Below are 13,510 nucleotides of genomic sequence, written 5' to 3'. Positions count from 1 at the left end.
TGTCATCATGTGCATTGCATTTGCATACGTGTTCGTCTCATGCATTCGAGCATTTTCCCCGTTGCCCGTTTTGCATTCCTGCACTTCGTTCTCCTCCGGTGGTCATTTCTACCTTCCTTTCATGTGTGGGGATTAAATATTTCCGGATTGGGCCGAGACTTGTCATGTGGCCTTAGTTTACTACCGGTAGACCTCCTGTCAAGTTCGTATCATTTGGACTTCGTTTGATACTCCAACGGTTAACAGAACCGAAAAGGCCTCGTGTGTGTTGCAGCCCAACACCCTTCCAATTTTTCCCAAAAACCCACCTAAGCCTTCTCCATCATCTAGAGCGTTCGATCACGATCGCGTGGCCGAAAACCGCACCTCATTTGGACTCTCCTAGCTCCCTCTATGCCTATTTATAGACCCCCTCCTTCAAATTCGCGGATCCCCCTCTCCGAAACCCTAAATTTCCACCTCGCGCGCCGCCGGACAAAAATCCCAGGCCGGACGTGTCCGGATCCGCCGCCGCCCCCAACCGGGAGCTGCCACGTGGCGCCCCCGGACCACATCGCCGCCCGCACCCGCCGAGGCCCGCGGGGCCCGACCTCGGCCCTCCCGGCCCGCGACCTCGCGCCGCGTCGCCCGCCTCCCTGCCGCCCGAGCGCCGCCCGCGCTGTGCCGCCTCCACCACCACGCCGGCGCCGCGCCACCACAGCTCCGCCGCCCGCCGCCAAGGCCGAGCTCGCCGCCCCGCCGCCGTTTCTTCGCCGCCCGACCGGATCCGGCTAGATCCGGCCGGAGAGGAGTCCCCGGTGCCCGGATCTCATCGGCCTCGCCTCTCCCTCACCTCCTCCTCGACTCCCCTCGCCGGAGCAGCCGCCACCTCGCCGGATTCCGCCTCGGTTCGCGTGCCAGGTCAAACCCTAGATCCGGAGGTTGAATTTTCTTCTAAGTCCCGGAGATTTCCTAATCCATATGCTCCTGTTCATAGCCTCGTAGCTTTGCATCCGTAGCTCCGATTTGGGCATATAGCATATCAAACTGTTCATCTCAGAGAGTACATCATTTCATTCCATTGCATCATTTTCATTTGAGTTCATCTTGATGCCCGAAATGCTGTTAGAAGAAGGCTACTTGAGTTAATTATCAGATCTGTTACTCCATTTAGTTTTTTGTCATTTTTGCCATGATTATTGTGTGCATGATATGCCCATGAGTTCTACATATGTTTTGTTAAGGGTTTTGTCATCTTTCCAGATGTGCAACCCATGTATTTTTGTGATGTGTGTGGTGACTAGCACAAGTTTGCAAAGTGGTGCACTTGTTAATTTTGATTTCAGGGACTTAGCAATTCCACTAAGTCCTTGAGCTGTTTATCTCATGATGCCATATGTTTATGTTGTTTCCTAGTGATCCGTGCCTCTTTTGAGGATGATCAGTAAGGATGTTTTGTTAATCTTGTAGTGCTCTATCCATCCATGTCTTTGTTTGCAATTATGGAGCACCCTAGCTTGAGTCAATCGAGCTCTACTTTTGTTACTTTGTGAATCTGGGCAGATTATCAACTTGTTTGCAATTTTGCCGATGATGTTATAGTTGATCCGTGCATGCTATGCTATTGTTCTTGCCATGTCTAGCTTGTATTTTGTGTATTCTTAATGGGTGTATGCTTGTCTTGTCATGACTTGCAATGCAGTGAGTGCATCGAGCTCGTAAACATGCCTACTTGAGATATGTTTCAGCATGTGCCAGTTTTCACTAAGTCTGAAAACTGATTATGTTTTTGCTGTGTTCACATGCTTGCAATTGTATTTTCTGATCCCTTTTGGCTAAAGGTTACTAAGGGACTTTTGTTAAGGTCTTTGAGTAGCTCCATGCCATGCTTTACTTTGCCATGTTCAGGACCTTTAGCATATAGTTTTGTTGCTCCGAAGAGTGCTACCTGATCTGAAATTCCAGACAAGTGTTAATTTCACCAAGTCTGAAATCTGTTTACCATATGCATTTTTGTCATGCTTGTTTGAACCTGTTAATGGATGAATTGGCCGTAGATCAGTGCTAGACTTTTGTTAAGCAACATGAATGCATCCCTGCCATGTATTTTGTTGTCCTGTTTGGGTGTTGTAACACGTTCATCTCATTGCATTTAGTTGGCTACTTGCTGTAAATCGCAGACCGTGGTCATTTTTGAATCGCTTGCCATTTCTAAACCGTAAGTCCGATTCCGGCATTCTTTATATCATTTTCAAGCGATTTAATCTCATCTTTTCAGTGGCATACTTGGATTTCCAAGTTGAAGCCAGGTTCAGGCTTCCCTTGTCAAATCTTGCATATGCATCCCGCATAGCATATCATCATCGCATCATATTGTTTGAGTCTTGCACGTGGTTGATTGTGTCCTTGTGGCTTATTTGTCTTGTTTGGGTAGATCCAGGAGACGAGTTTGCTAACGAGGAGCCCATTGAGTTTGCTTTCGAGGATCCAGTCAACTCTGACAACTGTGCAGGCAAGATGATCATACCCTCGAAATCACTACTATCTTTGCTATGCTAGATTGCTCGCTCTTTTGCTATGCCAATGCTACGATGCCTACCACTTGCTTTCAAGCCTCCCAAATTGCCATGTCAAACCTCTAACCCACCATGTCCTAGCAAACCGTTGATTGGCTATGTTACCGCTTTGCTCAGCCCCTCTTATAGCGTTGCTAGTTGCAGGTGAAGATTGGAGGCCGTTCCTTGTTGGATCATTTATTTACTTGTTGGGATATTATTATATTGCCATGTTATCTTAATGCATCTATATACTTGGTAAAGGGTGGAAGGCTCGTCCTCTCGCCTAGTGTTTTGTTCCACTCTTGCCACCCTAGTTTCCGTCATATCGGTGTTATGTTCCCGGATTTTGCGTTCCTTACGCGGTTGGGTTATAATGGGAACCCCTTGATAGTTCGCCTTGATTAAAGCTTTTCCAGCAATGCCCAACCTTGGTTTTACCATTTGCCACCTAGCCTTTTTTTCCCTTGGGTTTCCAGAGCCCGAGGGTCATCTCATTTTAACCCCCCCCCCCCCGGGCCAGTGCTCCTCTGAGTGTTGGTCCACCTGTCAGCTGCCGGTGGCCACCAGGGGCAACTCTGGGCTGGCCTACCCGTGCCTAAGACAATCTAAGTGTGCCCTGAGAAAGAGATATGTGCAGCTCCTATCGGGATTTGTCGGCACATTCGGGCGGTGTTGCTGGTCTTGTTTTAACCTGTCGAAGTGTCTTGAATAACCGAGATACCGAGTCTGATCGAAACGTCTTGGGAGGAGGTATATTCCTTCGTTGACCGTGAGAGCTTGTCATGGGCTAAGTTGGGACCCCCCTGCAGGGATTTGAACTTTCGAAAGCCATGCCCGCAGTTATGGGCAGATGGGAATTTGTTAATGTCCGGTTGTAGATAACTTGAACCTTAACTTAATTAAAATGAATCAACTGAGTGTGTTACCGTGATGGCCTCTTCTCGGCGGAGTCTGGGAAGCAGACACGGTGTTGGAGTAATGTTTGCGCAGGTTGTTCTCTAGTTTCTCGCTCACGCTTTGCCTCCTCTTCTCGCTCTCTTTTGCGAACAGGATAGCCACCATATTTACTAGTCGCTTGCTGCAGCTCCACATATATTTTACCTTGCCTTACCTATAAGCTTAAATAGTCTTGATCGCGAGGGTGCGAGATTGCTGAGTCCCTTGGCTCACAAATTACTATTACACCAGATGTAGGGCCTGATGATTCCGCTCCAGGTGACGCGCTCGAGCTCAAGTGGGAGTTCGACGAGGACTCTCAACGTTACTATGTTTCCTTTCCTGATGATCAGTAGTGGTGCCCAGTTGGGGGTGATCGGGACCGTGTCGCATGTTGGGTTATCTTTTATTTTGGAGCCGTAGTCGGGCCATGAGTGTTTGGATGATGTAATGTTATTTATGTACTTGATTGACGTGGCGAGTGTAAGCCAACTATGTTATCTCCCCTTTTATTATCTTTATTACATGGGATGTTGTGAAGATTACCTAACTTGCGACATATGCCTTCAATGCGATTATGCCTCTAAGTCGTGCCTCGACACGTGGGAGATATAGTCGTATCGAGGGTGTTACATTATGTGACACACACTCTAATCCACGTTAGCGTGGGTACCATTTCGATTTTTTTTTTCAAATAACTCCTCATTAATTAATTTATAGTACTCCCTCTGTTTACTTTTATAAGACCTTGAAGACATTTCAGACAATGTGCAAAACAGTTCATTTTAAGTTGTCTGAAACGACTTACAAAAGTGAATGGATGGAGTATCTCGTTTCGAATGACTAATTATTGCAAGGAAAACACGGGCATGGTAATACATACGGATTCGTTTGCAAATGAAAGAAGATTCGTTTGCATTCTCAAATGTAGGTGCACCAGGCAAACCAGGGTCGTGTCGGGGTGGACGCTGCTTCGGTGCCTTAAAGGCAACTGCCTTTGGGTCACTTACATGTGGGCCAGCCACCTGTTGGGCCCATATGTCATGGACACAAAGGAAGGTGCCTTAAGGCACCGAAGCATAGTCCTGTCGGGGTGGTCGCGTGTGTCGGACGGACAAGTAGCACCCAGCCACCCATCCCCCTCCCCCCCCCACAAAATAGGACGACGACAATATAAGTTCGTGCTTCCATGTTTCGGATTGAAATATCTGGCGGCCCCTATTCCAGCCCTGCAAAATCTCTCTTCTCCATCGTCCCCTTCTGCGCCCAGATTGCTCAAATCCCTAATTTGCCGCCAACCCTCGGATCGCCCCTCGTCTCGTCTCTTTCCCCACCGTTCCCCACCTCTGTGCCGGACGACGATGACGAAGACGACGGTCGCGCTTCACCACCGCACCGGAGCTACCTCATCTACGCCCTCGTCCACCGCACCAGGTGGTCCACCGACAACGTCGGCCGCCGCAACCGACGTGCCTCACGGACACCGAGTTCCACCGCATCAGGTGCGCTTCACCGACGCCGTCTCCCAGCTCACCGGGGCTACTTCACCAAGCACATCGTCGCACCTCCGCCCCCCCCCCCCCCCCGCCCCCCCGAGGCCGTTGGGGCTTCACCAACGGTCTCGTCCACCGCATCGTAGCGCTCCGCTGCCACTCAAGATCTGCATCCGTGCGCGGCCAATCAACGCCAGCGCATCACCCTCAACAGCTCTGAAGTGACCCGCACTCTAGCTAGGCGAGCATGCCCAAACGCCGCCCGAACTAGGTATCCACACATCACTCCCTTGTGCACTATTCCGACGATGTTTGGATATCCTTTCACTGCTCTCTTAGCTTACCCGCCTATGCAACTCTGACCTTAACTCTTATTTCCTCTGGAGATATCATCTGAAACAAGCAAATCCATATTTTAGCGAAGCATGACGGCGCTACGGGATCTGGTACACATCATGCACACCCGTATAACCTTGTAAGTATTTGTCCTCCGGTACAACATCAAGGCCGATTCCTCTTATTTGATCAACCATTAGCCATGTCAAAAATGCAGAGGGGGATGCAAGGAGCACAAGGCCTGCACATCCAAGCAAGTGGTAACATGGACTTGTACATGGAACATCCCAAGCGCAAGCAGAGCTGCGATGAGCCTGTATAACGAGCTAGCGTAAGTCCCTGTATTTCATTTAATTCGTACTGGCATTCGTGTATGATTTGTGTGCAGTGGCTGATCCACAAATTTAAGTTACCAGGGGCGAACATTTAACTTAAAAAATATGAAGGCACTTGCACTCTAAAATGTGAAGCTACATGCACTTTGAAAACCAGCTAATGATCCAAAGTAGTTCAGATTATAAACACTAAATGATGCAAGCACCAAAAAACACAAAATGCAACATGGTGTACAAGGACTACAAACATGGTTCTCTGGCTGAACATATCGAAGTGTAATTGCACGTATAACCAGTGCACAAACTGCATATCAATATATCTATCCTGCACAAGTATGCCAATAGTTTCAAACAACAGATTAGAAAAGTATTTATGCTATGTTGTCATGATACGGGGACTTTCTGGTAGATGGCCTCGACGTTTCCTCAAGCTATGAAAATGCACTATAATTTGCTTGTCATCAATGCCTGCAAATCTCTGTCTCTCTCAACATAGTAGATCATCATTAGACACTAAATCCTTCAATGAGCTTGCAAAATGCTTGCATTAGATCCCTCATTAGACACTATATGTTCATCACCAGGAGCATGTAAAATGTTTGCATCAAATCCTTCATTAGCAATCTGTTCATTAGACACTTCAGGCTCAAGAACAAAATGAGCTTGTATGTTTGCACCAGAAACTTGATTAGATACATCAGATTCAGTCAGTTCAGTATTGATTGGGGGAGTTATAAAATAAGTAGAAATTGGTTTCATTTTCTCATAGATTCCCTACATACAAGCCGTTTTACAACACCGTCAGGTTTAACTATTGGCCAGAAATTGAAGAGTTGAATTAGATATAATCAGGGATGTGATGTACCTGCTTGTTGCGCATGCTACTCTTGCAAGCTGCGACTGTCCATTTGCGCAAGCTCGATGCCATGCCCGTGCTGCCACCGCTGCCTCCCACACAGGCTACACCCAGGGTTGGATCTTCATCTTCTTGTCCTTCCATTCACTTGAAGCCCGGCGACCGCCCTCCAACGAGGGCGCGAGGAAGTGCTGTGTCGGTCTGTCCAGCGGTGGCTAAGTTAGGAGCAAACCAGACTGGAGGCTGGAGCGAATGAATTGGGATTTTTCCTGCTGTCGATCGATATGGGAGGCGCTTGTTTGGGCCGCGAGCCTGCTATAGGGCCTGACTTGCACTTATGTTATTGGCCCATCCAAATTGAAACATTTTTCTTCATTTTTTTACATTGCCTGCTCGTGCGTTGGGACGAACAAAACTAGCGTGGGCCAACCTGGACGACTCAAACTAGGTGCACACTTTCCAGCCACCTGAGGCGGCCGCCCATACCAGCCCCTATGGTGGCGTCGCCCCTTTTTGCGTGTATGATTGGATAGTGAAAAATATTCCAGTGGTGCTTTTGATTTACCCACAGAATGGTTGAATTGCTTGTTTCTATGAACTAAGTTCGCCAATAATGTGAAGGATGCCAGTCTTTTCATCCTATTGTAGATTACTTAGATCTCAATATGCCAAAAGTAATCGCATGAAATATACAGTAAAAGCCAGTGTGATGTGTTTGGCTACAACTAGTCTGACTACACGTCCTCATATAATATATCAAGGACACACCATCTTACGAGATTAACCATTCGACTTACCCATGCAGTGTGGGAAGAAAGAAGTATTGGGACTGTGTATCCAAGCAATTGATGCCATGGACTCCTTCGTACAACCTTGTAAGCGAAAAAGAAGTTGCAGTGTGCCTGTACAAAGAACTAGCATAAGTTTAGTTACCTACTTCTCGGAATTTTAGTTAGCCACTTATTGCAAAATTGTTCAATTATGTTGCTTGGCTTAATTTAGTTTGCTACTGATTACATAATGACACAGCCTGTTAATCATATTGTAGACTGCGCCTATCTATGTGTTTGATACTTACTGTTAAGAATTATCTGTTTGCCTTAACTTAAATATCTACTTGTTTGTTTAACTCCTTTGCTGCTGCAACAGCGGGTTACAATGATGTTAATAACTACTTTTCAGCATCCAATTGAAACTCTTTAATTCCTTGTTTGTTTAACTGGTTTGTTGTTATAACTCCCAGTTGAGATGTTTTGCTAACTTCGACTTTTCTGAATCCAATCGGAACTTTAATGGCAAAACAGGTTAGCCCAAGATCAAAGAGCGAGGTCCCCATGGACATTGCATCATCCCACAGCAGTGACACCGGCCCAATCGTGCATTATGAATTGCCAACTGATGATGCTCTAGAGGCTAAACTAGTGGTAGAAAGAGATTCTGCTTCTGCACTTAGAGATGAAGTTGACATGTTGAGGAAGCAAACAGCACAATCACAAGTAGTACTCAAGACAACCATTAAATATTTGGTGGATTTCAAAACGAAGCAAGCTGAGACTGACCAGATTGTTAAGGTCCTGAAGGAAAAAAGGAAATTAAATTCCTACTTGGTAAATCATAGGTGGAATGTTCTTTCCATAGTTGAATAACCTTTGTGTTGTCTGTTCATGTAATCAATCAAACCATTTGTTTTAGAGATCATGTCATAATTGTTTTTTTTTGTAATTTTATTTGAGCACAAGTCTGTATTAATTGATAAGACTTGGAGACATTTCATTTGGATTGCTGTGCCAGACCACAAATATGCCAATCGGGCTGAATGTGCATTCAGCAATAGTAGTATAGATGGACCTTAAGTGGCACGCATCGGAAAGGGCCAAGATGCTGGCTAAAAAAGGATGTTGTTGTAGCCAAAAAAAAGTACAGCGGACTGGCTTATGTATGTTAGTTGATATTATTGATCCATATACTCTATAAGTGTTTATATATCTGTTAGTTCCGTACATTCTTGGTTGATTGACCCGGTATTTGAATCTTGATACATCGCTTGTGTACATATCTAAATGGGAGTACACGTTATGCTGCGTGTGACATTTGAGTTGGACATGAAGTGTTCCAAATATTAGAATTCACCTTAAACTAGATTCTAGTTTCTGAATTTGAGTATCGGCATTTGTAAACCATATTCATATATGACAGTGGAATACATCTTTGTCGTCTTTTTGAAGATATACTAGACCATGATGGCGTGCGTTGCCGCGCCCATATATTACCCATATAATAAGGGTTGGAAGAGTACAAATTCATAATAACTCTAAATAATTTTGTTTTTTGTAAAAATATAATGGGAAAATATGGAAATTAAATACAAACTAAGATCATCTTTTGTCTTTGAAGCACAATAACGAACTAAGCTTTTTGGATTAACAAAACATTGCACCGGTACTTGCTCTTCAAAGAATAATACTTAACTCAAGTCAGCTAATTGCCGAGGAAAACAATTAACACAAATTACTTTAGCAAACTCATGATTAAAGGGAGCTACATGATGTGTAATGTTCAGATCGCTGAAAAATATTTTTGCAGCTTCGTATGGTCGTTTAAGGTTACATGTATCCTGATATTTAAAATATACAATCCAAAGCCACAAATTGAATTCTTCATGAGAATTAACTTACACCAGCAAACGTTTTACTCCATGTCATCGGAGTTAACAGCTAGAAAGGTCTTGCAGTAAGCCATGTCTCAGGTCATGACCTTACACAATCTGAGCATCCTGGACATAATCCAATTTCACATTTGAAGTAGCTATACAAGAAACCTTTAACATCTCGCATGATTGCTCTAGCATAATTCTAGAAATGATTTCATCAAAAGAGGCATCTATATTGAACTCAACAAACACAGGTGAGGGCACCCTCCTCCCAATCCTTTTAAGTTTGTTGTATATACAAAACCTTGGGAAAATTTAGACACCAAGGCGTTTATGGTCATCACTGTCCAGCTCGGGAATGAACTAAAACTTGGATCAAATAGAAAGTGTTGAGCTTACAGAAATTTAGACACCAAGGCGTTTATGGTCATCACTGTCTAGCTCAAGATACAAAAATTCCCAAACAGAATAAAGATTAAAAACCCAATCGTGGTGATGCATTAAGACAATACCGTCTAACTGTAGACACCCTATGACATAGTAACATCGCATGGATAATAACCTGACATTTAGCCATTGGAGCGGCAAGGAACAAACCAGCCCATCAGAAACAACCTTGAATATGTCAACTCTGAGCACCTTCAATTCAGTTGGGAGTAAAGAAAACATCATCAAAAATAGAAATTCTGAAACTTGATGGAGGAAGAATTGGTGGAAGACGGAACAGAGAAGATGAGGTATGAAACAGAGAAGATGATATTCACAAAAAAAAACAGAGAAGATGAGGTATCAACCTGCCGATGTAAGGAGGGGGTGGGGAGGAACAAGAGGATTGTTGAGACTATATGGATGCCAGTGGGGTATGGTAAGAGCACGGATCGAATGGTACCTGACCTGGGCACATGATTGACATTAAGTTAGTAGAAACGGACGCCGGCAAGTGGGTAAATCAATTGCATTAAGGTCCACATCAATGAGGATTTCTATCGCCGATGACTGAATCGCCAGGCAACGTTTTGCTGTCCCGTCACTGCTCCACGGCATCGCATCGCAAGAACCAGTCATGGCCTCTCCCGCCCGGCCAGGGCCAGGCATAGGTCGCTCGCCTCGTAAAGATCAGTTCGCCTGCCCGCGAGATCGACGACAGCAAACAACCTTTTTTCCCTTGCGAAGAGCCGTTGCCGAACACACGAGACGAGAGGCTGTGATTTTTTCTATTTTTTAAGAGGAACCTGTGTTCTAATATTTTTTTTGAGACGCACATGTGTTCTAATATATTTTCTGTTTCGTCGACCGCCTGGTCGGCCCGCGCGGAACCGTTCGCCAACATGCGAGGGACGTGCGGCATCTAAGACCCAGGAGGCCCAAATAATGGCAGACCGTCCATTTTGTTACGGGAGCAGCGGCCCAGCCCGTATGGCGATCTGTGGTTAACAGTGATCAAGTTTTTGCAAATCGATCCAATGGCCTAAAATTCCTAAACTCGTAGATCTGATGGCCAGAAGCCTTGATGGCTTGAGAGGGCCCAGAGGATGCACAGTTTTAATGTTTCTTAATAAAAACACATAGAATGATTTATAAAGATTCATATAGGAATACAAAATGGATTCGAATTTAGTTGCCAGGGTAAACGTGGATGCTTATTGTCCCAAAATTCGAAAGAAACACCAAAATGTCCACTCCCACATCGGCTGCCCGAAGCCAAGTGTTTGGGAGATGGAAATTATTGTCTACCCATTACACGGACAATCCATCAGCCCGATTTCCACTGCTCTAAATAGGGGTAGGTTAGTAACTTCAATTAGACGTGACACGACTGCCTCTGAGCCCATTCCGACACGGTGGGCGTCAAACATGGGCGGCAAAACTCATTTGATTCAAGCTCATCCGAAAGACCTCTGTTTCTCCCTCCATTCCCCATTCATACACGGTGGGCGGCAAAACACCCTCTCCTCATCCGAAATAGATGTAGGCTAATATTTTAAATAGGGGCAGATGTGTAACTTCCATCAGACGTGACACAACCACCCTACCTGTCAACCCCGTTCATACACCGTGGGCGCCAACCGTGGGCGGCAAAACACCCTCTCCTCGCCCGAAATAGTTACCGGCAAATATTTGGGAGATGCGAGATTACCGTCCTATCCCCAACCGACGAGACGTCCAAATTTGAAACGGGGGATAAGTTCGTAACTTTCCCATATTTCAGATAGGCGCGTCCCAAAAACATGGTTCCCTGTACCTCTCCCTCCATTTTCCCATTCATACACCATCCGTGCTAGAACACCCCATTCCCACACCAGCCTCCGTCCGCCACCCCATCCATCGCCACCGTCCTCCACCACATCCATCGCCACCATCCTCCACCAAGCCAGAGAGCCTACCAAGACCGTGTCGTCCACTGCTAGATATGGACGTTTCTCATCCACGGCGACGGACCAATAGCCTTGCATCGCGTCCTCTCGCTTCATCGGCGCCGTCGTCCTCTTTGCCGGGGCCGCTCACACGACCTTCTCTTTCACCGCAACGGGACTTATCCCCCGATGCACCCGTCTACCGTCGTAGATCTGCTTCAACGCCACCGACAGCCATCGCACCCCCGATGCCTACACGGCGCCGCAAGAGAGGTAGTACTTCATATCTCCTCAACTTTTTGATCTCAACCAGAAAATAGATCTTAACTTGGTTACTCTACTTTCATTTCAGCTCTTAGAATTTTGTTCTTAGTTTGAAGCAAACAATGGATGCTAAATATCATTTCTCCGGTTTGCAGCTTCAAATCGCCATGGCACAGCCATAATACGGTTTAATTGATCATGCTTAGGGTTTAATTGATCATGTTGGTTCCGTGGTGGTTTCTTTAATAGAAATCAGAGGGGAAACCCTCTTTTGCTAAAAAATATATGCTTAGAGTTTCCCCCTTTTATGATCACTATACGATCACAATACATGCTTCGTATCATAATAACATTGCTCCACCCATCAAGCTAAACAAGCTTAGTTGTTCAAATACGAATATGATATTATTAAAACAGAGTTGTTTAATTGGTCAGCTAAATGTTCCTAAATTAGTTTCAAAAATGCATGTTCGCCGCTCGGGTGTGTATCTCTGTGTGTGGTCTGGTCAGCACGGTTGGGGAGGTAAACTTTGCATATGCAGGGGTTTATAGGGAGACACTCTCCGAGTTGAAACCGCAATGCATTCCATAGATAATCTGACTACTTTTTATGTTTTCATGAATCTCAGATTCTGAACAGCATCATAATGATTATGAGCTTGCGCGCATGAAAAGAATAAAGCAGAACAATGCCATGGCTATCAAATTTGGCACTAAGGGACTGGAATCAAGTCTGGATGCAATGCAATGCAAACACTCTCCACCTACAGATTCATGCTCGGAATATGATCCTAACAGTGATTCTGAGCTAGAGGGAGACCTAAGTCAATGTAGCTCCCTAGTGGAGGAGTCAGAGGAAGATGCCCTATCTTATTCACCCATCAAGGTACTTGCTCTAACTTTACAAGGTTACATTGCTCGCACATATCTTGCAACTAATGCTTTGCATTGCTTCTACTTTGTTGAACTGCCATTAGCTTAGTTTACACATCGTGTATGTGAATACACCCTGCCTATCCATTTTCTGTACATATTCCATCTGTCATCATACCATATTTATCCATTCAAATGATGTTCTTGTGTATCATACGTTCAAAAGGAAGAGGGCGATTGCTGATCATGGAGGAGCACAAGCAAAGTATTTGGAAAAGGTAGTGGCACCTGATAAATCAAATAGCCCATTAGGTGTAGTTGCAATATCACCTGACCCACAAAATACCCCAACTCTAGCAGATTCTAGCCCTACTACACTGGTCATTTCTGATGCCCCAACTCAGCAGACCCCAACTGCAGCAAACAGTATGATTATGCCAGTTGACATAGCACCAGCTGTACGACGCAAAACCCCCATTCCAGCAAAGACTACACCAAATCCAGTTGCCAAATCCCTTTTCGAACCAGAGAGAGCCCCAATTGCAGCAAATAGGACCCCTGTTCCATTTCTTCCCAGTTCAGAAGATGAAGCTTATGTTGTTGTCAGGAACTTTGTGCGCATCTTTCCTTCATGGAAAGATTATACCGCAGACACAGAACAATTTCCAGTCTTCCTCCGCAACTTACGCGTAAGTAATGTACTAATGTTATTCATGGTCATTACTGCATATGTTTCTGCTGACAGAAGACACAAGATTTCATTCTTTTAAATAGGCGAGGCGCAAACTGGATTGTGATGACGAGTAAGGGTTGGTTGCGCTTTTCAAGCACTCGTTGATGAAGTATCGTTCCTACCTGAGGCAAGCGCACTTCGAT

This window comes from Triticum urartu, chromosome 6A (assembly GCF_056163025.1).
Source record: "Triticum urartu cultivar PI428250 chromosome 6A, HENAU_Tu73, whole genome shotgun sequence".
Lineage (NCBI taxonomy): Eukaryota > Viridiplantae > Streptophyta > Magnoliopsida > Poales > Poaceae > Triticum > Triticum urartu.
The sequence above is the reverse complement of the archived record's forward strand: the minus strand, read 5'-3'. Positions refer to the sequence as shown.